The 24,831-nt window shown below is 42.5% G+C and overlaps 1 long non-coding RNA gene across 1 annotated transcript; it reads right to left on the reverse strand.

The window, feature by feature from the left end:
- Positions 1 to 23,745: 23,745 nt before the first annotated feature.
- Positions 23,746 to 24,605, reverse strand: LOC130541572 (uncharacterized). Its single transcript, XR_008955641.1, has 2 exons — positions 24,556 to 24,605; positions 23,746 to 24,228 (listed from the first exon to the last, which is right to left on the reverse strand). It is a non-coding gene; the product is annotated as an uncharacterized LOC130541572 (long non-coding RNA).
- Between the last annotated feature and the right edge of the window lie 226 nt (positions 24,606 to 24,831).

Here is a 24,831-nt window from a genome sequence, read left to right on the forward strand (position 1 = left end):
CTAACTCTTCTGCTCAGCTTGGTTGTGGAGACTGTTTTAACAGAGACAAAGTGAAGTAAAACATGGAGCATTTATATGGTGAATCTGAACCAATTTAGAAAAGTTAAATTGAATAAACTTGCCTTGTGGGGATCTTCAGACATTTCTTCCAATTAACAAATTTAATAGGTGAGTAGCCCTTCAAGTACTGAGAGGGATGGACAAGGAAAATCAGAAAACAGTTAGAATCTATATGTAATTTATTAGCATTCACAGTTAATATATGTATTTCCCATGCACATATGCTATTAGCCAGTGACAGCAGCATAGTGAGCAATGAGCAGTAGCTCACCATTCTGCACATGCTGTCAGCCAACAAGTCCTGCAGGTTATCCTGGGTAGACTGTGTGAGGCAGTGTTATTAAGAAGGCTGTTTCAAAGAAACAAAGGCAGAAGATCACACTGGACCGCATTATGAGTTTTACTGCAGCTCATGCTCCTTTGAGGATATGGTTGAAGAAACACAAGGTATAGTTCAGCAGTCAGTGAGGGATTGGTGGAAGTCCTTTGACATGATGAAAGAGCTCACAAATATTGCAGCAGCCTTGGAAGATTTAGCAACAATTTTCTGAACGGGAGCTGAAGGAACTGTGTCTAGAGACAAGTCATGACTTCAGGGAATCAGAATGAACAGAAATGGAATTGGCAAGGCACAGTCTGCTCCCCATCTGCAGAGGGAGGGACCAGGTAGTACTCCCTCTCCCAGGAATGCCTTCTCCTCACCAGATGGAGGAGGCCAGTGTATAAGATACAGCCTGCCTCAAGGAGCTGCTCTTTCCCCACTGATTTTTCAGAGGATTGACTTAGCTTTTCACTTTGCACAGCAATTCAGCAAGGCTTTAGGAGAAGGGAAATCTGTGTGTCTCTATAGTCTTCAGCACGGTTTTGTGGTTCCAGCAGGTATTCCATTAAGACTCTTGGTGGATAAACCACAGATAACATTTTCCATGCCTCATTGTGTGTAATCTTAGTAATAAAGTGCTTGGCCAATATTTTATTGATTATTGAGAATTATCAGTAATAATGGTTGTGTTTGCTGGAAAGCTTCTAGGGAAACATAGTGGAAACATATTTTTTGTCATAGCAAGGAAACAATTGTGTTAGTTTTTAAGAAATTTATATAAAATAATTAGGATTGCTTTTTTATTTTATTTTATTTTTGAGATGTAGTCTCACTCTGTCACCCGGGATGGAGTGCAGTGGCATAATCTCAGCTCACTGGAACCTCCGCCTCCTGGGTTCAAGCGATTCTCCTCCCCCAGCCTCCCAAGTAGCTGGGACTACAGGCGTGCACCACCATGCCCAGCTAATTTTTGTATTTTTAGTAGATACAGGGTTTTGCCATGTTGGCCAGGCTGGTCTTGAACTCCTGACCTCAGGTGATCCACCCACTTTGGCCTCCCAAAGTGTTGGCATTACAGACATGAGCCACTATGCATGGCCTAGGATTGCCTTTTTAAAAAGGCTTCTAAAATAAAGACTATGGTGTGATGCCGAAGATGAGTGATTTGCTTGGACAATTTAGAAATCAATTTGTGAGAAGTACTGTTAACACTGAAGAACTAAAATGTAAGACTAGTTATTATGTTTATGCATACTCACCCCCAGAAATTTGGCTTCATGGAATGGGTACATTGAATTAAGTCCAACTAAGCAGTGTTTCACTCATATTCTTGGGCTTCTTCATAAAAATATGTTCATGCATTTTAATTCAAGTGGATAAAATACTCTAAAAATATTTAAACTTTGTGTCAATATAAACAGGATTAAAATGATAGTAACCAAACTATTTGTTTCATGTAAAATACAGCTTTTTAAAAAAAAAAATGGAGAAATGTGGAAAAAGTATTTCACAGCCCTAGACAACTCAATCTTTTAATTATAGATCTCTAGACATAACATAAGGTGAACTCTTTGCAAAATCAAAAGTTAAAATAGAGTCAATGTATGCTGGTTACCTAATATATTCCACTGGTGTAGATTCATAGGGAAAGTACTTTCACGTATCTGTTAAAATGGGATTCTTACCATTTCTCAAGCTTTAATATAAGGATGTAAAAATCACAGCATTTTAGCATGGTGGAAAGAATCACTGATGGGAGTAGGAAGACCAATTAGGAGGGTACTGCAATAATTCAGACAAGAAATGGTGCCAATGGAGGTAGTAAGAAGTAGTTGGATTGTGAATAATTTTTGAAAGAAGATTCAACCAGATTTGCTGATGGATTGCATGTGGGGCATATGATGCAGGAGTCAAAGATGAGCCCAAAGTTTTTCCTCTGAGCAGATAGAAGCATGAAGTTGTCATCTATTATCACAAGGAGAGCTGTAAGAAGAGAAGGTTTTTGGGGAAGGATCAGGAGTTTGGTTTTGAACTACCACGTTTGAGATGTCTTTAAAACTTTCAAGTGAAGATGCCAAATCATCCGTTGAAGTGACAGTCTCTCAGCCAGGTGAGAAGTCTGAGCTGGAGATAGAAATCTGCAGATCATCAATGCATACGTGCTATTTAAAGACTTGGAAGTAAAGAAAGATGAGAAGAGGACTGAGGCCAGAGAACCCTGGGGCATGCCAACATTCAGAGGTCAGGCAGATGCACAGAACCAGCAAAGGAGACTGTGACAAAGTGGCCAGAGAGGGAGGCAGAGAACCAAGGGAGACTGGTGTCCTGGAAGACAAGAATGTTGTTTAAGAAGAAAGGAATAGCTGGGCGCGGTGGCTCAGGCCTGTAATCCCAGCACTTTGGGAGGCTGAGGTGGGCGGATCACAAGGTCAGGAGTTTGAGACTAGCCTGGCCAACATGGTGAAATCCCATCTCTACTAAAAATACAAAAATTAGCTGGGCGTGGTGGCAGGTGCCTGTAATCCCAGCTACTCAGGAGGCTGAGGCAGGAGAATCTCTTGAAACCGGAAGGTGGAGGTTGCAGTGAGCCGAGATCATGCCACCGCACTCCAGCCTGGGCAACAAGAGCGAAACTCCATCTCAAAAAAAAAAGAAGAAGAAGAAAGGAATAATTACCCCTGTCGATTGCTCCTGAAAAGTTGAGAAAGATAAGGACTGAGAAATACAACAGCCAACTATCCTGGTTTGCCTGAGACACTCTGGGTTTTAGCACTGAAAGTCAGCTATGGTCTGAACGTTTGTGTTCCCCCCAGATTCCTACATTGAGACCTAATCCTCAATGTGATTATATTAGAAGGTGGGGCTGGGCATGGTGGCTCATGCCTGTAATCCCAGCACTTTGGGAGGCCAAGGTGAGCTGATTACCTGAGGCCAGGAGCTTGAGATCAGCCTGGCCAACATGGTGAAACTGTCTCTACTAAAAATACAAAAATTAGCTGGGAGTGGTGGTGCACACCTGTAGTCCCAGCTACTCGGGAGGCTGAGGCATGAGAATTGCTTGAGCCTGGGAGATGGAGGTTGCAGTGAGCCCAGATCACGCCAGCCTGGGTGACAGAGCTACTCTCCATCTCAAATAACAAAAGAAGGTAGGATATTTGAGAGATGGTTAGGTCACGAGGGCTCTGTCCTCATGAATGGGATTAGTGCCCTTATAAAAGAGACCCCAGAGAATTAGCTAGCCCCTTTCACCGTGTGAAGACACAGACAGAAGGTGCCATCTATGAAGCGAGTGAGCCCCCACCAGACATCAAATCTGTTGGCAACTTGATCTTGAACTTCCCAGCCTCTAGAACTGTAAGAAATAAATTTGCATTATTCATAAGCCACCAGTTTATGGCATTTTTGTTAGAGCAGCCTGAATGGACTAAGACAAAGTCCCTTGTCCTAAGAAATCTCTAAGCCAACTGCAACAGTTGGTCACCTTACCAGTGAGAAATAGTCATTAGGCTTGACAACAGAGTGGTCATGTGATTTAGTGAGGAGAAGTTCATGTGGAATAGTGGAGACAAACATCCTGATCAGAGTGGGATATTTTTGAGAAAGAACAGAGGGATTATTATTATAATACACAATACATACTACAATATTGTTTCATCATTATTCTTTTTTTTTTTTTTTTGAGGCAGAGTCTTGCTCTGTCACCCAGGCTGGAGTACAGTGTTGCGATCTCAGCTCACTGCAATCTCTGCCTCCTGGGTTCACACCATTCTCCTGCCTCAGCCTCCCAAGTAGCTGGGACTACAGGTGCCCGTCACCATGCCCAGCTAATTTTTTTGTATTTTTAGTAGAGACGGGGTTTCACCGTGTTAGCCAGGATGGTCTCGATCTCCTGACCTCATGATCCACCTGTCTCGGCCTCCCAAAGTGATGGGACCACAAGTGTGAGCCACTGCACCCGGCCTCATCATTATTCTTAATCAAGTTAAAGTTGTTTAAGAAAATTCCTCATTTCTTATAGATATATCCTGAGTATTTAAGACTAAAATGTCATGCTATCTGGGACTTGCACTTCAGGCCAGATGTGGTGGCTCACGCCTGTAATCCCAGCACTTTGGGAGGCTGCTGCAGGTGGATCATTTGAGGTTAGGAGTTTGAGATCAGCCTGGCCAACATGGTGGAACCCCATCTGCACTAAAAATACAAAAATTAGCTGGGCCTGGTGGTGGATGCCTGTAATCCCTACTCGGGAGGCTGAGGCAGGAGAATCACTTGAACCCAGGAGACAGAGGCTGCAGTGAGCCGAGATCACACCACTGCACTGCAGCCTGGATGACAGAGCGAGACGTTGTTGCTAAATGGATAAATAAATAAAAATAAAAATAAAACGCTTCAGCAAGAAAAAAAGAAATGAAGCACTTATGCATTAAATTCATGATTATTAAATCTGAGTAATATAATAATGAATTCATTGTGATATTCTTTATTTTTAGATATGATTGAAATTTTTCTGTTAAAATTTCTTAAAGTAAATGGGAGAAAAGGAATTTTAGGCAGCAGGAATACACAGATCTTTTTTGGTTTTTGTTTTGAGTCTGCATCATTGGCAAAAGGAATACATAAATCTTTTGCAGTTTTGCTATAAAGGAAGACAAAGAAGTAGGTAGTATCTAGATTGGTCTCTGTATTTTTGTTTGCTTGCTTGTTTTTTAAGATGGAGAAGTTACAGTACAGTTGAATGCTGATATGGGAACATGGATGAGGAGGGCAGGGTGGGCAAATTTAAGTGTGCTGTCCTTGAGTAGAAAGAGGGGATGGGACCTGCAGGATAGGTCCCAGGTGGAGAGTTTGGTCTTAAAGAGGATGGTATGTGCCATACTCATCCACAGTCAACAGGAGGTGGCAGAGAGGATGGACACAGATGCAGAGAGGGGGTAGTCCTGCTGGAAAAAGTGGAGTTGTCTTCTGATGGCCTCAGTTGTTTTAATGAAAGAGGAATTGAGGTCAAAGGCTGAGGGTGAAGCGTGAGAAGGACTTGGAGGTTTAAGAGAGTATGAGGAATAGGAAGGAGAGAGAGAGTTGACTAGAGAAATTCAACAGGATTGCCAGGCAGCACTAAAGGCCTATCTGAGGCTGAGACCAGTCAGTAAGTGGAAAAGCTGCTGCTGGTTGTGTCTGTGGTTCCCTGTCCACATCCTCCCAGCAGTCACCTTTACACAATGACTGCAAACGCTTCTAACTCTCGGCTTGAGGGCTTTACACATTTGTTCTGGCTATGGGAACATGCTCTGCATGAATGTAGGATAACTAGGAAACGCCGAAGGGTTACCGCCCTGTGAAGCAGCTCTCAACCAATGATAGAAAAGGCTTTGGTGGATGTTATGGATAGAATGTTTGTGTCTCCTTGCAATTTATATGTTGAAGCCCTAACCCACAATGTAATGGCATTTAGAGATGGGGCCTTTGGGTGGGGCCCTCATGATGGGGTGCCCTTACAAAAAGAGGCACCAAAGAGCTTGTTCTCTCTCTTTACCAGGTGAAAGTGTTCATTTGCAAATCCAGAAGAGGGCACTCATTAGAACCAACCACGCTGGCACCCTCATCTTGGACTTTTAGGATCTAGAACTGTGAGAAAATATTACTAAGTGTCTGTTGTTTAAGCCACTCAGTCAATGGTATTTTGTTACGGCATCCCTAGAAGACCAATACAGTGGATAAATACCCTAACACCCTCAGCATTCAGCTGGGACAATTTTGAGGCATGCTCAATACATTTTGCAGCATTTCCTGGTGGAATTCTCCAGTTGCTCAGAGAAATACCTTGCTTATTCGTGTGTCATTTATTGGCTTTCTTTCTTCCCTTTCCCACTTCCTGACTTCTCTACTGATATTTCCAAGGATCACCTCTGAGAAAACTACTTCTATTGTAATCCTGTCTAAGGAATTTCTTCTTGGAAAATAAAGTCTAAGACAGTACATGTGTCAGTTTCTTGAGCGCAGATGTTCAATGGGTGGAGAATTGGATTTAACAAGGTTTGGGCTTTTGCCTGGTGAATTTTAAGCAGGATGAGGGCATATGTGAAGAAGTGATAATAATGATGGACCAAGGAATCCATGCAGGGTAAGGAGGGAAGTGAGGCTAAGTGGCAGATGAGGAGCAGAGAAAGGGGATGTGAATTGGAAATCCCAGTGGATTCTAGTAGTTGTTGAGGTTAGAAGATTAGGGGAGTCAGCTAGAAATGTCAGAGGTAGAAAGTTGAAATTGAGAATATGGGGGTGGGGGAATTAGTAATGGGCGTATGTTTAGAACAATATCATTGGGAAAATGGAAATGAAGGAACTAAGAGGGCAGGGCATTGAATTAGACAGGGGTGGTGTTGGAAAGTGATTGTGAACCTGGTGCAAAATCTTCAAGGAATGACCTGGAGGCTCATAGATGACTAAACTTTCAACTGGTGCTTGAGAAGGAAGGAGAGAATTGTCTGGAAAGGAAGGTGAGGAGCAAGGAGGACACCTAACCCAGCTTCAGGACGGTGGGGAAGCAGTGCCCTCAGAGATCAGATTTCCATCTGAGCTGTGTGGTAGAGGAACACTCAGAGGAGCTGCAGAGGATATCCGGGAGTGTGTTGATGATTGGCTGTGCTTTCCTGAGGACATCCAGTGGACGGGCTTGGGGGTTGGGAAGGGTGGAGAGGTAATCAGATTAGAGGATATACCAAGGTCTGTGAGGGTGAGTCCTAGTGAGAGGGGCAATCTGGGATCTTAGGCTTCTTGTGGTGATGGTAAACAGCCAGGAAGTAAACAAGGATGTGGGCATCATGGGATTAGCCCTGGCAGTCTCTAAGGTAGATGTGGGGGTGACACTGAGGGTTATGGGAAGAGAGGGAAGGCCTGCAAAGGAGTGGGTCCTAGGAAACACAGATAATTTTGCAGGTGTGATCCCAAACCACTAAATCTCAACTCTCTCTGTGGCTCAACCTGTGGAGTTTGGGGTCCAATGATGTTCTTGTTAGGAAGAGGAGGAAATAAAAGGCCTGAGGGAAAAGTCAAGAATCATATACTAAGGAAAATTAGAGAGGGGTCTACCAGCTCCCAGACCTGAGAAGATCAAAGTGGGAAGGCTCTTAAAACCAACAAGGGGTAGGGGTGGGGGAAGGGCTTGGGACTGAAAGAATACCAGTAACTTTGCCAGTGTAGAACAAGCCTACGAAACTTAAAAACAGTGTACTCTCAGGCCAGGCATGATGGCTTACACCTGTAATCCCAGCATTTTGGGAAGCTGAAGCAGGAGGATTGCTTGATCCCAGGGGTTCAAGACCAGACTGTGCAACATGTCAAGGCCCCATCTCTACAAAAAACTAAAAAATTAGCCAGGCATGGTGGCGCATGCCTGTAGTGTTGGCTGTACTGTGGAGACTGAGGTGGGAGGATTGCTTGAGCCCAGGAGGTCGAGGCTGCAGTGAGCTGTGTTTGCACCACTGCACTCCAGCCTGGGTGACAGAGTGAGACCCTGTCTTGAAAAAAACAAAACAAAAAAACACAGTTTACTCTCTCCTTTGGTTATTCTGCAGACTTTCCAGGGCAGACAATTTGTCATGTGAAATAGATTTTCCTTCTTTATAAGTTGATAGGATTGCTGATTACTATTTATGAAGGTACGGAGTTCTTTCTTCCATCAACAATAGGAATGAAAAATAGAATGCTTGGTGGCTTTCCAATAATTTTACAAAAACTTGTGAGCATATCACTAGGACCCCAAAAATAATTTTTTTGGAACTGTAAAGAGATCTGTGTACCTGGTCCTACTGTAGTTTGCCCTGGTGGTGCCCATGCAGGAGCAGGCAAGGAGCCCCACTTCACTCCTGCTTCTGTGTGAAATCCTCCCTAACCAATTCATCTCACCAACTCCTGGTTGTGTGAAGTTCTGTGATGACCCTCACACCATCCAACATCATTCTTGGGCACACCCGAAAGCCGACTTTCATTGTTCTGCCTGTGCATCTCATCTCTACACAACGAGATGGTATCTCCAAGTCCCTCAAGGGACCTATTTATTATCTTGAGTCTCCCGTATTGCCAAACACAGTACTTGGCACAAAGTAGATATTTAATGAATCTTTGTTGCATGAAGACCAAATGGATGAATGAATTTATTTATTTATTGAGCATCTCATAGGTGGCAAATGTTGTTCTAGGAACTGAGGAAATGGTTGTAAAATAAATAAATAAAAATCTGCCTCGTGGATCTTACATTCTAGAGGAGAGAAAGTAATATGTATTATTATAACATGTATTATTACAGTTCCTGGGTAGGTGGCAAAAACTGAACTCTGGAGTGAAGCAAGTCATAATGACTGATTACAGGGCGTAGCATGTGCCACTTGTTTCAAACATGCTATCTATGAATGTGCAGTAGGCAACATTGATCCCTATCCTAGAGATATGCAAACTGGGGCTGAAAATGGTAATTGAATTTCCTAAGACAATGGTGTTAAGTTGGCAGAACAGGGATTTAAGCTGAGCTCTCTGGGACCCCATTGTCCATACTCCTAACTCCTACACTGCAGGGCCTGTCATTTTCTATTTAGTGTTAGTAGGTGCATTTATGTAGGAGAGTAGGGGCACTGATGAACTTTAGAATCTGCAGTTCTCTCCCTCTAACATGGTCATGGACTAACATGATAGCAGATGCCTCACTTAAAACCAACCCTTTACTCTCAAGCCACTTGTTATCCTTAAGCTGTCTAGCTCCTCAGATTAATTTCTATTTGGCTACAGATGCAAATCTAAGGGCATTTCTAGGACCCTATGTCCGGGAGCTGTTTAACACCCTTATAAAATACCAGTTTCTACCATAAGACTAAGGAAAATTAGAAAGACACTCAGCAATCTACCCACATCACCTGAAAATCATTGGTAATCAAAATGTCCATCAACAAATGAATAAACAAAATGTGGCATATACATATAATGGACTATTATTCACACACAGCCAGTATGTGACAGGAAGGAAATCCTGCCACATACTACAACGTGGATGAACCTTGACAACATTATGCTGACTGAAATAAGCCAGTTACAGAAGGACAAATCCTGTGTGATTCCATTTATATGAGGTAGGTAAAGTAGTCAAATTCACAGAAACAGAAAGACTGGTGGTTGTCAGAGTCTGGGGGAGGGAGAAAGGAGATGTTGTATAGTAAGCCCAGAGTTTCAGTTTTGCAAGATGAAAAAGTTCCAGAGATAGTTGTATAATGATGTGAGTATACTTAACACTGCTGAGCTGTTCACTTAAATTTGGTTAAGATGGTACATTTTATATTAGGTGTATATTTTTAAAATACTTTTTTTAAAGAACAGTTTTAGTTAGGTTCACAGCAAAATTGAGAGGAAGATACAGAGATTTCCCATATGCCTGCTGCCCCAGTAGACACACAGCCTCCTCCATAATCAACATCCCCCAAACTGTGCGTTTGTTACCATTAATTAACCAACATTGACACATCATAATTACTCAAAGTCCATGGTTTACATTAAGGTTCACACTTGGTATTGAACATTCCGTGGGTTTGGACAAGTGTAAAATGGCATACATTCACCATGGAGGATTTTCACTGCCCTAAAAAGCCTCTGTGCTCTGTATATTTATCTCCCCATGCCTAACCTCTGCCAACCACTAATCTTTTTATTGTCTCCAGAGTTTTGCCTTTTTCAGAATGTCATCTACTTGGAATCATGCACTTTGTAGCCTTTTCAGATTGGCTTCTTTCCCTTAGTGGTATGTGTTGAAGTTTCCTCCATGTCTTTTCATGGCTTGGTAGCTTATTTCTTTTTAGCACTGAATCATATTCCACTGTCTGGGTGTACCACAGTTTATTTATCCAATAACCTACTGAAGCACATCTTGAAGGAGTTTTAACAATCATAAATAAAAGTGCTACAAACATCTGTGCACAGGTTTTTATGTGGACATAAGGTTTTAGCTCATTTGGGTAGGATTACTTGATCATTTGGTAAGAGTATGTTTAGCTTTGTGAGAAACCACCACGCTGTCTTCCAAATGCCTTGCCGTTCTGTATTCCCACCAGCAATCAAGGAGCGTTCCTGCTGCTTCACATCTTCAAGCAGCATTTGGAGTTGCGTTATGTGTTTTTTTTTTTACTACAATTAAGAAAACAACAACAACCACCAGTGGCAGCACCCTTATAGTTCTGGCTCCAAATGGTGCCCCGAATCCTAGCAGCACTCCTGTATTATTCTTTGAAAAGTACATTTCTGTGTTAATATGAGCACAGGAAAATTGTTTTTGTAGGGGAGAGTTGGGAAAGAGAAGTCCTGCACACAGGACAGACTGCCTTGTATTTAAAGAAGCAGAAATGGAAATTGTTCAACCAGGAGAGCTGTGGGATGTCGGCTCTCCGGCCCCTAACTGTGTAGGTGAATGGTGATTACTTCCACACAGACATTGGGTGCCAAGCTCCAGTTTTAGGCCGCGGCAAAGGTTGTGGGGGGCTGCCAACAGGTACCCAGGAGGCTCTCTGTGTAACACTCCCATGAGAACAGCTCCCTCCCAGTATGTGCCACAGAAGATGCCATCTGGAAGGCACCCACAAGGCACACACAGCCTGCTTCTCTCCTGGGAGCTTGCCTTTGCGTCTTAATTTTCTCTCGTCCTGAAGAACGTGTTTTCCGTTGTGCCTGAGGGTGGCCACAGCCTCATGTGTCAGGGGAAGGCATGCCAGCCTTAGGAATGCCAATGAGCTGTCCCTTGTCCCAGGGCCTCCATCTTGGTCCACTTCGGTGTGGTGTGGGAGTGAGCACGGACAAATCTCTCTTCAACCAGCTCTAAGGAGGCTGCGCCAAGGTCCCCACATGTGGAAGACTTTAGGGAAAGGGGACGTTTTAAAATCTTGTGTTTTCTGCTGGAAGTTAAAACAAGAAATGGGGCAGAAGGGATTTGCTTCGTTCAGCTGACTTGGAGCAGCTGCTGCCCAGCGTGTCTAGCCCCCATGGGTGGAAAGCAGTGCTTTGCCCTGGTTAGGCACTGCTTCCTTCCAAACCAAACTTCCTCTCAATGACTTCATTGAAAGCTGCTTTACATCATGAAGAGAAACTCCATTTATTTATTTGTAATAACTTTAGTATTTTATGGACCCACAAGAGGATGTAATTTAAGAAAACATTAGCAAGCTATTCCAAATACCAAGGTTTTGGAAGTTGCTAGGCCAAATAATCATCAATGGAAACATTTCAATAGTAAGAATAAAAAGCTGCAGTACCACTCCTTTTGAGCAGAGCTTTGGAGGTGGAGAGGTTTTAAAATGTATATTTTTGGTCATGACATCCTGGAGTCCTAGGAAAAGACAACTGGATTTCCAGGAATCCAGTATGAACAACATATGACCTAATAGAAGTGGGTCCATCTAATGCCTCCCTTGTGGGGCATTAACTCTATAAATAACTTAGAAAACACATGGGCTGATCTACCCTCTGGAGCCTCACTTAGAACACAGTGTTGGAGGGAATTACATGGTGTTTTTATTAGGGTTTTTAAGACAAAATAATCAAGAAGTTACCAGGAAAGGGTGTGAGCTAAGAATGGTTCCTCCCTGAAGAAGTATGATGTTTTGCAAGTTCCCATTCTACTAGCAGTCATGTGTTAATGATGTTTCTATCCCCATAAATAGCCAATATCAAACATCTTAAGAAATCCTTTTGAACCATGTTCAACCTTTCCCTTCTGTTGGAAGCATGAAGATCCAATGGTGGGAGACACAAATATCTCACGCAATAAGTCCTCATCTTGTATCTCCAGGAGAGATATGTTGAAATGGATAAATATGCACATGTGATCATCTCATCTCATTGTAATTACATGCATGTAATTACATGTACCATACTCATAAACACTTATGAATTTAGGTATTTGTCTCCTACTCCACTCCACTTGCCTGACCTTCTTGACCATACAATCAAATCTTTGTGTGTATAGCCCCAGGCCTGCCCTGGTGCTCAATTGTGAAATCCGCTTATGGAGTATCTATTATGTTGAATGCTGTGTTAAGCACTGAGGAGCCAGAGGGAGGGGACAGAATCTATCAAAGTGCCTCTGCCATTCTCAAGCAGCTCAAATCTTATGGAAAGAGTTGCTGCTCCAGAGGACAATTCAGGATCTTAGGATTGTATCTAACATTTAAATAACAATTTATAGGTCATATGATGCTTTCATAGACACTATCTTATCTGAGCCACATAAAGCTTTGAGGGGGATGTAACTTTTCCAGTATGTAAAATGTAGAAAATGAGATTCAAGGGGTTTGAGTGGCTTTTTTCAAGGTCATAGAGCAAATAAGTGGTGAAGTTGGGTTTTTCAACTCCAAGTTTAGTTCCTGCCCACTATTCCTTCCTCTCCCCACACTTTTCCCTGACTGAGAACGTTGACACACATAGGTCTATTCTTTCTGTTTAATAGCAGTTTTAGTGAGATATAATTCACATACCATAAAGTCCACCCTTTCAAAAGTGTAGATCAGTAGTTTTTAGTATATTCACCAAATTGTGTAATCATCATCTTTATATAATTCCAAAAGCCTTTCAATGCCTTCCAAAGAAATTCCATACCTTTTAGCAGTCACTCTTCCATTTTCCCCTTCCCCCAGCCCCTTGCAACTACTAGTGCACTTTCTGTCTCTGTGGATTTGCCTATTCAGAATATTTCGTATAAACAGGATCCTACAATATATGGCATTTCATGTCTGGCTTATTTCACTTTTCATAATGTTTTCAAGGTTTACCCAAGTTGTAGCATGTACCAAAACTTCATTCCATTTAATTGCAGAACAATATTTCATTGTATGAATATACCACATTCATTTATCCCTTTATCAGTTGATGAATATTTGGGTTGTTTCCTCTTTTTGGCTGTTATGAATAATGCTTCTATGAACATCTGTTCAAATCCTGTGCCCATTTTTTAACTGGGTCATTTTTTTTTTCTTATTGAATTGTGAGAGCTCTTTACATGTTCTCGATACAAGTCCCTTATAAGATATCTGATTTCCAAATAATTTATCTCATTCCATAGATTGTCTTTTCACTTTCTTCACAGTGTCCTTGAAACATGAAAATTTTAATTTTGATGAAGTCCAATTCATCTATTTTTTTCATCCCTTGTGCTTTTTGTATCATAATTAAGAAACTATTGTATAATTTGAGGTAATAAGATGTACTCCGATGTTTTCCTCTAAGAGTTTTATAGTTTTAGTTCTTACATTTAAGTGTATGATCCACTTTGAGTTAATTTTGCGTATGGTGTGAAGTAGGGTCGTGTGGATATACAGTTGTGTCAGCACCATTTATTGAAGGCTATTCATTCCTCCACTGAATAGCCTTGGCACTCTTGTCAAAAATTAGTTGATCATAAATGTATGGATTTATTTCTGGACTCTTTATTCTATTGATCTATTTGCATATCCTTATCCATTACCACACTATCTTGATTACTGTAGCTTGAAGCTGTCTGGGCCTAGGCTTTTCTTTGCAGAAAGTTCTTTGATTACTAATTCAGTCTGTCTACTTGTCATAGGTCTATACTGATTTTCTATTTCTTCTTGAGTCACTTGAATAGTTGTGTCTTTCTCAACAGTGTTGATCATAATCCCAAAAGACACAACCCTAACACCATAATCCTAAATGTTGAAATCCCTAAGATAAAAAATGAAATAGAAAGTTTTAAAATGAGGAAGTATGAGTCTAACTTTGTTCTTTTCCAAGGTTGTTTTAGCTATTCAAGGTCCCTTATCATTTTCATATGAATTTTAGAATCAGTTTGTCAGATTCTGCAAAAAAAGGCAGCCTTGATTTTTATAGAGATTGACTGAACCTGTAGATCAATTTGGGAAGTATTATTGTCTCAACATTATTAAATCTTCCCATCCATGGACACAAGATGTCTTTTCATTTATTTAGGTCTTCTTTAATGTCTGTCAACAATGTTTTGCAGTTTTCAAACACCTTACTCTTCTTTTGGTAAATTTATTTCTAAATATTTTATTCTTTTTGATGCTATTATAAATTGAATTGTTTTCTTAATTTCATTTTAGATTGTTCATTGTTAATGTGTAATATTGTTGAATACTAATCTTGTATCCTAAAACTTTGATGAACCCACTTATCTCTAGAAGGTTTTTGTGTGAGCTCCTTAGGGTTTTCTACATACAAGATTGTGTCTGTGAATACAGATGTATGCCTTTTATTTCTTTTCCTTGTCTAATTGCCCTGTCTAGTGCTTCTGGTATACTGTTGAATAAAAGTGGCAAGAACAGACATCCTTGTTTTATTCCTGATCTTAGAAGGAAAGCATTTAGTCTTTGACCATTAAGTATGATATTCATAAATGGCATGTATCAGGATGAGAAAGCTCCCTGTTGCTCCTAGCTAAAGTTCGTTGAGTGTCTTTCTCATGAAAAGGTATTAAATTTTGTCAAATGCTATCTCTGCACACACTGAACTAATCATGGGGTATTTGTCCTTTACACTATTAATATGGTATATTACATTGATTGATTTTTTAATGTTGAGGTAACTTTGCATTCCTGAGATAAATCTCACTTGGCTATGGGGTGTAGTCCTTTATATATGTTTCTGGAGTCAGTTTGATAGTATTTTTTGAGAATTTTTGCATCTATATTCATAAGAGATATTGGTCTTTAGTTTTCTTGTGATGATAAAATGAGTTGGGAAGAGTTCCCTTTTCTGTTTTTTGGAAGAATTTGTGAAGGATTGGTCTTACTTCTTTTTTGAACAGTTAGTAGGATTCACCCTTGAAGCTCTCTGGGTCTAGGCTTTTTTTGCAGAAAGTTCTTCAGTTACTAATTCAGTCTGTTTACTTCTCATAGGTCTATACTGATTTTCTATTTCTTCTTGAGTCACTTTGAATAGTTGTGTCTTTCTCAGCTGTTAATCTTACTGAGCACCATTGTATGAATGAGTTGCTTTTCTCTTGTTGCCTTCAAGATTTTCTTTTTGCTTTTTGTTTTGATGTTTTGATTGATGTATCTAGGTGTGGAATTCTTTGAGTTTATACTTGGAGTTAGTTAAGCTTCTTGGATATGTAGATTAATGTTTTTCATCAACAGTTTCAGCCATTATCTGTTCAAATATTCTTTGTTTTATTTCCCTCTCTTCTCTGCATTTAGGGCTCCCATTATGCATATGGTGATATACTTGGTGGTATCCTACAGGTCTCGAAGTTTCTTTCAGGTATTTTTATTCTGTTTTATTCTTGTCTCTCAGATTGGATTATCTCAACTGATATGTCTTTGAGTTTGCTGATTCTTTCTTTTACTATTTAAAATCTGCTGTTGAGGCCAGGTGTAGTGGCTCACACCTACAGTCCCAGCACTTTGGGAGGCCAAGGTGGGCAGATACCTTGAGCCCAGGAGTTTGAGACCAGCCTGGACAACATGGTGAGATACTGTCTCAAAAATTAAAAAAAAGTAAAAAATAAAAAATAAAATTTATTGTTGAGTCCTATGTTGGTTAGTTTTAAGTGTCAACTTGACTGGATTAAGGGATACCTCAGATAGCTGGTACAGCATTATTTTGATGTCTGTGAGGGTGTTTCCATAAATGATTGGCATTTAAATCCTTGGACTGAGTAAGGAAGAACCGCTCTACCCCTTTACCCAATGTGGGTGGGCACCATTCAATCTACTGAGGGCCTGGAAACACAAGAAGACAGAGAAAAGGTAAATTTTTTTCCCTCTCTCTCTTCTGGAGCTGGAACACACATCTACTCCTGCCATCAGACATCAGAACTCTATGATTTCCAGCTTTTGGACTTCAAGATTTTTACCAGTAGCTCTTCTAGTTGTCAGATCTTCAGACTTGGACTGAGTCATGCTACTTGCTTCCGTGGTTCTCCAGCTCGCACATAGAATATCATGGGACTTTTCAGCCTCCAAAATTGTGTGAGACTGTTTTCCTAATAAATCTTCTCTTCTCTCTCTCTTTCTGTAGCTATAGATATAGATATTCCTATTGATTCTGTTTCTCTGTAGAGCCCTAATACAAGCCTCTAGTAAATTTTTCATTTTAGTTATTATCCTTTTCAAACCCCACATTTTTATTTGGTTCTTTTAATAATGTCTATCTCATTATTGATATTCTGTTTGGTAAGATGTTGTTTTCATACTTCCCTTTAATTCCTCACCCATGATTTCCTTTAGTTATTTGAACATATCTATAATAGCTGAATTAATGTTTCTGTCTAATATCTGAGCTTCTTTAGGAAAAGTTGTTACTGACTGCTTTTTTCGTCCTGTGTATGGGCCATACTTTTCAGGCAATTGTTACTGCCTCTGCTGTTTGTTTGTTTAGTGACCCTCTTGGACTTAGTACTTTTTGTCATGTGTGGCCTTTGACAACCTACTAAGTCTCTGGTTGGTTAGCTTAGTAGTCTAATGATTAGACAGAGATTTTATTAGACTCCTTAACGAATAAGTCTCCCAGCCTTTTCCAAGTGTCTCCCTCTGTGTTAGAGCATGTCCTTAATGTTCTAGCAAGTAGATTACAACTCTATCTAAGCCTTCATTCTCTGCTAGTGCAGAACCTCAAAGTAAGAGGTTAGAATTTTGGATCTTCTCAGGTATTTTCTTGACATATAGACAGCTCTGGGCATGCACACAGTCCTGTGCATGTGCATGGCTTATTAGATTCCCAGAAATATGTTTAAGCTTTGCAAATTTCCCCATGAACATCTCATTTACTAGTTTTTCCTTTTAAGATTTTTGGTCAGCCTCTTGTTAGCTGTGACTACTAATACTGCCTCAGATGCAATTAGACAATTGCAGCTGATTGCTTTCAACAAGCACCCTGTGGACAGGCTGTTTGCACATAGAAAGCTTTGAGTCACATCAAAGAAAGAGAAACCCTGAGAATGGAGCTTTGCAGCAAGTTGCCAGCGAAATCAAATAGTGCCGATTCTCTGGGGATAGGGTTTGGGGGAGCTCCCAACCTATCTGCTCCTCCAGTAGCTACTAGACTGCTGGCTGTCACAGTTGTTATAGTTGCTAAACCGTTGGTTTTTATGACTGTGGCGGAGCTGTGTAGAGGGGGATGAGATTAGGAAAGTTAAAACACTGGACTAAAATTAGTCTAGAACTGTCCAGGGTTCTGAGTTTAAATTCTGGCCCGACTATTTAGTCAGCTGAATAAGTCACACATTCTTACTGATTTAGCCTCTTTTTCTAAAAAACAAGGCTGTTGTGCATTCCAAAAGAAACTACAATTGACAATGCCAAATGCTGGCAAGAATGTGGAGTAACTGGAACTCTCATCCACTGCTGGTGGGAATGCAAAATGGCACAGCCACATTGGAAAACAGTTGAAGTTTTTGATAATGCCAAACAAACACTTAACATGATGTAGCAGTCTCATTCCCAACTATTTACTCAAGGGATATTAAAATTTATGTCCATGCCAAAATCTGTATGTGAATATTTATAGTGGCTTTATTCATACCAACAAAACCTAGAAAAAAAGTCCTTCAACTGGTGAACAGATAAACAAAATATAGTACATCCATGCAATGGAATTATATTCAAAAACAGAAAAAGAACAAATTATGATACTTCAATAACATGGAAACGTGGATGACCCTCAATGCATTATGCTAAGTGAAAGGAGCCAGACCAAAAAGACTGTGTATTGTATGGTTTTATTTGCATGCTGTTCTGGGAAAAACAGTGGTTTCCAGGGGCTGGGGGTGGGAAAAGAGATTGACTACAAAGGAGTATGGAAATATGTGGTAGGGGGATTGATATAACTGTTTAATATCTTATTGTGGAAGTGGTTTCATGATTGTATGTGTTTGTCAAAACATGCAGAACTCTATAATTAAAAGGATAAATTTTGTTGTATGTAATTTATACCCTAACTTAAAAAAAAAAACAAGTAAAGCTAAAGGAGGTACAGAGGGAAAAAAAGAAGTTCTATTGCTCTCTGAAAACAAGAAATCTTGAACTCTGAGGTCCTGGTTTTCCCTTGCGCTGTTCCCTCCCTGCAGGAGGCTGCTTGGGACTAATCCTCAGCCTTCTCTTTGTTTCACTGAAGACTTGTAGACTCTCGGCTATCTCAGCTTAAAGGGACTTAAAACTGGTTCAGTTTAACTCATGGCTTTGTGCAGAACATTTTTTGACTTACAGTCCCATCTTCTAATGTATGTTGGAAGCAAGAACACCAGAGAAGACTGCAGCAGTTGTAAGATGTTGAGTGATCCTCTAGCATTATTTAAAACTTCCTTGGAAATATTGTCATCACACCATGATTCTGATTCTATCCATAGCTGGAGCTAATTTAAGCTGTTATTACTCCCTCGTTGGCCGAGCTTTGATTATCCTATAGGCAGACCCCACAATGCAAGGAGGACAGGCCAGAAGCACCATTAAAAGTAGCTGCATGAAGATGTGTAGGAGATAGTACAGAAACTACTGAGTTTTCATCTTTTTTCCCACAGTCTTTAAAGAGCCCTTCCTGGTATAGTGTAAATACTTGGTTGGCTACAACTTTGAAGTTTATGTGAAAAAACAACCAGCTAAAGAGAAGTCAGGAGCAGGAAAACAAGTGGCACTAACCAGCAGAGGAAACAGATACATATTAAACATACTAGAGAAGAATGTTATCATTCTGCTCTGATTATACACTGTGGAGACAGGGCATGCTTTCTTGTGGGGTTTGGCCTGGGTTGCCTTCTAGCATGAAGCTCTGGGAAGATGCTCGGGCCAGCCTGGCTTCCCCTCACTGTGAAGTGACCTTAACAGTCAGGCTTCACCCATATCTTACTGTCTTGAACTTTCCTCCAGGAGCAAGATTAGGATTTCTGGTCACCCACTGCTCATGGGGCAAGATGAGGAAAAGAAATCCCTGGGAGACAGTGATGGAGATGGAGCTGCACCATGGGAGTGTCAGAGGGGAGAAGATAAGGCCCTGGGGAAGTCACCTTTTAAAGTAGATCTTCCAGTGCAATTGTGTTGCCTGCTAAAAATGGCAACATGATGGGGAAACTCAGCAACTCCATGATGCTGGGAGATGTGATCTGAGCCTGACCATGAGGAATTTTCTTTCTTTGTTTCTTTCTTTCTTTCTCTCTCTCTCTTCTCCCCTCCGTCCGTCCCTCCCTCCCTCCCTGCCTCCCTCCCTCCCTCCTTCCTTCCTTCCTTCCTGTTTTTTTTTTGGAGTCTCCCTCTGTCACACAGGCTGGAGTGCAGTGGCGCGATCTCAGCTCACTGCAACCTCCACCTCCTGGGTTCAAGTGATTCTCCTGCCTCAGCCTCTTGAGTAGCTGGGATTACAGGCGCCCGCCACCATGCCCGGCTAACTTTTTGTATTTTTAGTAGAGACAGGGTTTCACCGTGTTAGCCAGGATGGTCTTGATCTCCTGACCTCGTGATCTGCCCGCCTCGGCCTCCCAAAATGCTGGGATTACAGTCATGAGGCACTGTGCCTGGCCGGAATTTTCCCTTTAATACTGGCTGGGAAAAGTCAGGGATTTTACAAAAGCAACATGAAATCTTTCAAAGGCTCTAAATGACAGCCTCTCATTTCTGACAGTTCTCAGGTACCTTTAAGTTTCCCTGACTCTTTTTGCTCATATTACTCTTAAAACAGACTAGCAAGGAAGTAGCAGGCTGCGGGTGGCTACTGCTAAAGCTTGCCAGGATGCCAAGCAGGTGGCAATTCCTTGGAGACCACTTAGCTATGAGTGCAAGAAGAGCTCTGTGCAACTCCCTGAAATTGCTCCCACTCAATCTGTCACCCTCTGCAGTCTTGGCCCCTTTCCCAGTGTGGCCCACTTGCCCCCTGCCTCCCAAGTGAGGGCTTCCAGTACCTCTATTCACTGTTCAATTTTAATTCAGCTCATTGGTTGCTAATGTTGCATTAGCAATATACCTGTTGCATATTTTATTTATTCCTTATTTTTGACAGAAAGAACATGTGTGTGGGGGTGTTAATTGTTTTTGTTGTTGTTGTTTGTTGGTTTTTTTTTTTTTTTTGAGACAGGGTCTTGCTCTGTCACCCAGGCTATAGTACAGTGGCATGATCACCACTCACTGCAGCCTCGACTTCCTGGGCTCAAGCAATCCTCCCATCTCAGCCTCCCAAGTAGCTGCAACTACAGGTGTGTGCCATCACGACTGGTTAGTGTTTTTTTTAAGATTTTTGTAGAGACGGGGGTCTCACTATGTTACTCAGGCTGGTTGAACTCCTGGCTCAAGCAATCTTCCCACTTGGGCCTCCCAAAGTGCTGAGATTACAGGTGTTAGCCACCATTTAATAGTTTTTAATGATAAAATATTTAACCCCTGCCTGACCAATAATAATACTAATAACTAACATTAAACTTTGTTATAGACTGAATTGTTTTCCCTTAAAATTTATATGTTGAAGCCTCAACCCACACTGTGACTGTATTTGGAGATAGGGCTTTAAAGGGATAATAAACACTAAATGAAGTCAAAATGGTGGGGTCCTAATATAACAGGACTTATGTCCTCATAAGGAGAGGAAGGGATGCCAGGAGTGCCTAAGTACAGAGAGAAGGCCATGTGAGGATGCAAAGAAGTTGGTCAACTTTAAGCCAAGGAGAGAGAACTCAGAAGAAACCAAACCTGCTGACTTTCAGCTTCCAGAATGGAGAGAAGAAATTTCTGTTGTCTAATCTACCCAGACTGCAGTACTTTGTTATGGCAGCCCTAGCAAACGAATCAAGCCTATACTGCGTGCTTGATTCTGCTAAGTGCATTACATGCATTATATCAGTTAACCGTTTAAACAAGTCTATGTGATTATCCCCAATGTACAGACAAGGAAATTGGCAAAATAAATAAGTGCTGAGGTTTGAACTCAAGTCTTATGACTACAAAACCCTGCACATAAATTAACACTACACTGCTTCAAAAGGAAGTGTGTGGCCCCAGATGCTCTCAGATAGGGGGTCACGTTTTAAAATAGATCTTTCAGGAAGATTTGTTGCTTGCTAAAAATGGAGTAGAGCAGCAGATACACTCTAGAGGAAATAAAAAGATCCAGATTCCAGCCCTGACTCAGCCACTGACTGAGGGACTGTAGTAGACTGAACAGCGGCCCCCTAAAAACTATGTTCATGCCCTAATTGCTAGAACCTGTGATTATCACCTCCTATGGTAAAAGAGTGGATATCACCTTTTATGGCAAAAGATGTAGTTAAGATTTTGAGAGGAGGAACTTATCTTGGTTTATCCAGCTAGGATCAAAATGCCATCACCAGTGTCATAATGAAATGGGAAAAGTCCCCTCGTTCCCCTTGCAGGGCGTGTGATGGGGAATGTGGCTTGCTTCTTCAGTGCTCCGATACCTTGATGTATCAGAAGAATTGGATCACACGGGGGTTTGGAGAATGAGTGAAAGGTTTTATTGAGTGGAAGTAGCTCTTAGCAGATGGGGGAGGCAGAAGGGGGATGGTTTTCCCCTGGAGTCGGGCCACTCAGCAGCCCAGGCTCTCCTCCAACCGCCCCAGCCAAACTGTGTCATTCCACCAGTCGATGGCCTGCTGGCCTGCTGGTGCTTTTCAGTGTGCTCTCCACGTCCTCTCAATGTCCAGCCGCTTGTGTCTCTGCCTGCTAGGGTCTTGGGGTTTTCATAGGCACAGGATGGGAGCATGGCAGGCCACGGTGGTCTTGGGAAATGCAACATTTAGGCAGGAAAACAGAAATGCCTGACCTCACCTCAGTCTGTGGGCACAGAGCCCTCGCCTGGGACCACACCCTTCTCTACGCAGCACTTCCCTGTCCCCGTTCTGTATCAATAAGAGGGAAATAACATAGACAGAAGAGAGGAGCAGGCAAAGTGAAGAGAGAGAGAGATGCAGCCACAAGCCAAGGAATGTCTGCAGCCAAGGGAGGCTGGGAGAGGCGAGGAAGGACCCTTCCCTAGAGCCTCCAGAGGTAGCCTGGCTCTGCCAAAATCACCTTGATTTGGGCCTTCCAGCCTCCAGCGCTGTGAGAGAAGAAATATCTGTTGTTTAAGCCCCCCAGTTTGTGGCATTTAGTTGCAGCAGTCACAGGAAACTCATACAGAGACTTTGGACACATCACTTACTCCTCCATGAAATAAACTTGTGGGTAAGAACAATAGTTTTGGCTTGGGCGCTTGGTTGCTGTGCTTGAAATTAGCCACCGCTGGAGTCACCAAAACTTTACAAAGTTTTGAGGTTTGAGGATCACCGCAAGGTAACTGAAGCAGAACTACTCAGGTGTGGGCTCAGAAAACAGAACCTGTAAAGGCTCTCCAGGTGATTCTAATGGTACCTGGGGGCAGGCCCCTGGTTTCTGTGTCTAGACCCTTGAAGCTCTGAGAGTCTATGATGCTCACTAAACAGAACTCAGGATTCCCTGTTGTCCCCTTCTTCCAAAGCTTCAAGAAACAGTTTGAACTTTTGGGCAAGGAGAGAGCCAGGACTTTCCAGAATAGAAATGGATGACAAGGGATTCCTCCGAGGACCACAGAGGGGAATGGAGAATTTAGGGAGAGAGGGAAGAGAGCAGCAGGGCAGCGGGTGGAAATGAGAATGCCTGGGAGGTCTGGGGAGCCTTCAATAACATTGGAGCGGACAGCGGACAACGGAGAGGGCTGCGGGGCCAGGGGAGGCACCTGTGAAAATAGCAAATACTTGAGCCAGAGACGGTACACATCCTGCCCTGGCTCCTGCAGGTTTCCCGCAGAGGCAAGGATCACAGGGCCAGGGTGATGTGTCTCCCACGATGTCAGCGTCCCCAAGGACCGGTCAGGAATTTGACAGGGGAACCCGCTTGGGGCTGCAGTGACATCTGAGGAAGGAGTATGAGAGGGATAGAGGGGGCGAGAGCCAGATCATCATTCCCAAAGATATGGCTTTAACCTCTGCCCCCTCCTGCCCTCCAGCTCTGGGAGACCCCGGCAAGCCAAGAACCTTCTCCAAAAGGGAGGGGAGGGGGGTGCGGGTGGGGGGGGAGGGCCTCTGCCGGGCGCCATCATCTCTCCTCCACCACACAGCTGACAGACACTTGAGAACTTTCCTTCCCAAGCCCGTATCCTGCTGGTTCAGGGCAAAGTGTTCAGCTTTCCCACCAGGATCAGTGAGGAAGTGGCCTGGTTTGGACTCAAACAGACTGATTTGTTTTCTCAACAAGGCCTCCGCTCAGTTCAGGGAGCCCCAGTGATGCCCATTTTTCCAGGGTGCCTCTCCCACCCTCCTCCCTCTCCCCGCTCTGAGAACACATCACCTAGTGTCTGTAAGGCTTCTGCTTCTTGTTTGACATCCCTTATTTACAAAGCAAACAGAATGTTCCTTTTAACACACATCATGCTAAGTTTATTAATGCAGAAAACAATCCCAGGGGGCCGACCCAGGGGACCCTTGAAACCTGCCAGCACAAACTCTTCAAACGCTCAGCCCGTCAGATCCTCCAGGACAATATTTCACACAATGGAGTAAAAATAATATTTTTCTTTGGACCTTTCCAGCCGCTTTTGTGGCGAGCAGACAGAAATTATTTTCTTACTCTGCTCCCAGAGCAGAAATCTGGACGAAGCTGCGTTTATTTGTTTAACACAATGATTTCATCCTAAATGTCTCGACAGCAAATAGTTGGTGGTTTAATAAAGGGCCTTTGAAAGGAGGCTGGAGCTGGGGAAATGTGAGGCATGCAGCTCGCAGGGGCCGAGCAGATCGCGGGCTGCTGAGACTGGGTGCCCCCTCCGCTTGCCTGGGAGCCCTGGGGGTCGTGGCATGTTATTGCTCCCTGATCAGAACAATTTGTGCCGCTTCCATCCTGGAAAAGGAAGGAGACTGACCTTTTGTTCACGAATCCCGGAACTTCCCCAAGACCAGCCCTGCCAAATACAGACAGACATAACCCAAAAGCAGATACTTGAACCTGCGTGAAGAAAATAGGCCTTTTGTACTTATGTCTGCCTTCCCATGATTAAAAATTATGTCCTGTGTCAGCCAAATATTGGCTGCTATTCTGGTGCCAGCCCAGAGTTCTGCAGCCAGGGCAGTGATTAGGAGAAGGGAGAGGGATCAGAGCCAGCTCAGGCCTGATTCCCCAGCGAGCAGAACCTACCCAACCAGGGCCAAAGCCCCCAAGCTTTCCAACCTGCAGTTAGAGGTGTCAACAAAAACTCAAAAAACTCATTTGCATTTCACTTCTTTTCCTTGGGAAGAATTGTAAGGGGCAGTGAAATGGAACAAGCAGAACACAGAGGAAAAGAACCAAGAGAAGGTCATGAGTGGCGTAACAATTGCCCAGGCGGCCCCGATTGCAGCTCCATCATTTTACAGCACAGGAGGGAGGCCCAGAGAGGGGCAGTGATATGTCTGAGAGCACAGAGCTATTAGAAGAAGAGCCATTGCTGGAACCAGGCATCTAACC

The sequence above is a fragment of the Pan paniscus genome, chromosome 4, assembly GCF_029289425.2.
Source record: "Pan paniscus chromosome 4, NHGRI_mPanPan1-v2.0_pri, whole genome shotgun sequence".
Lineage (NCBI taxonomy): Eukaryota > Metazoa > Chordata > Mammalia > Primates > Hominidae > Pan > Pan paniscus.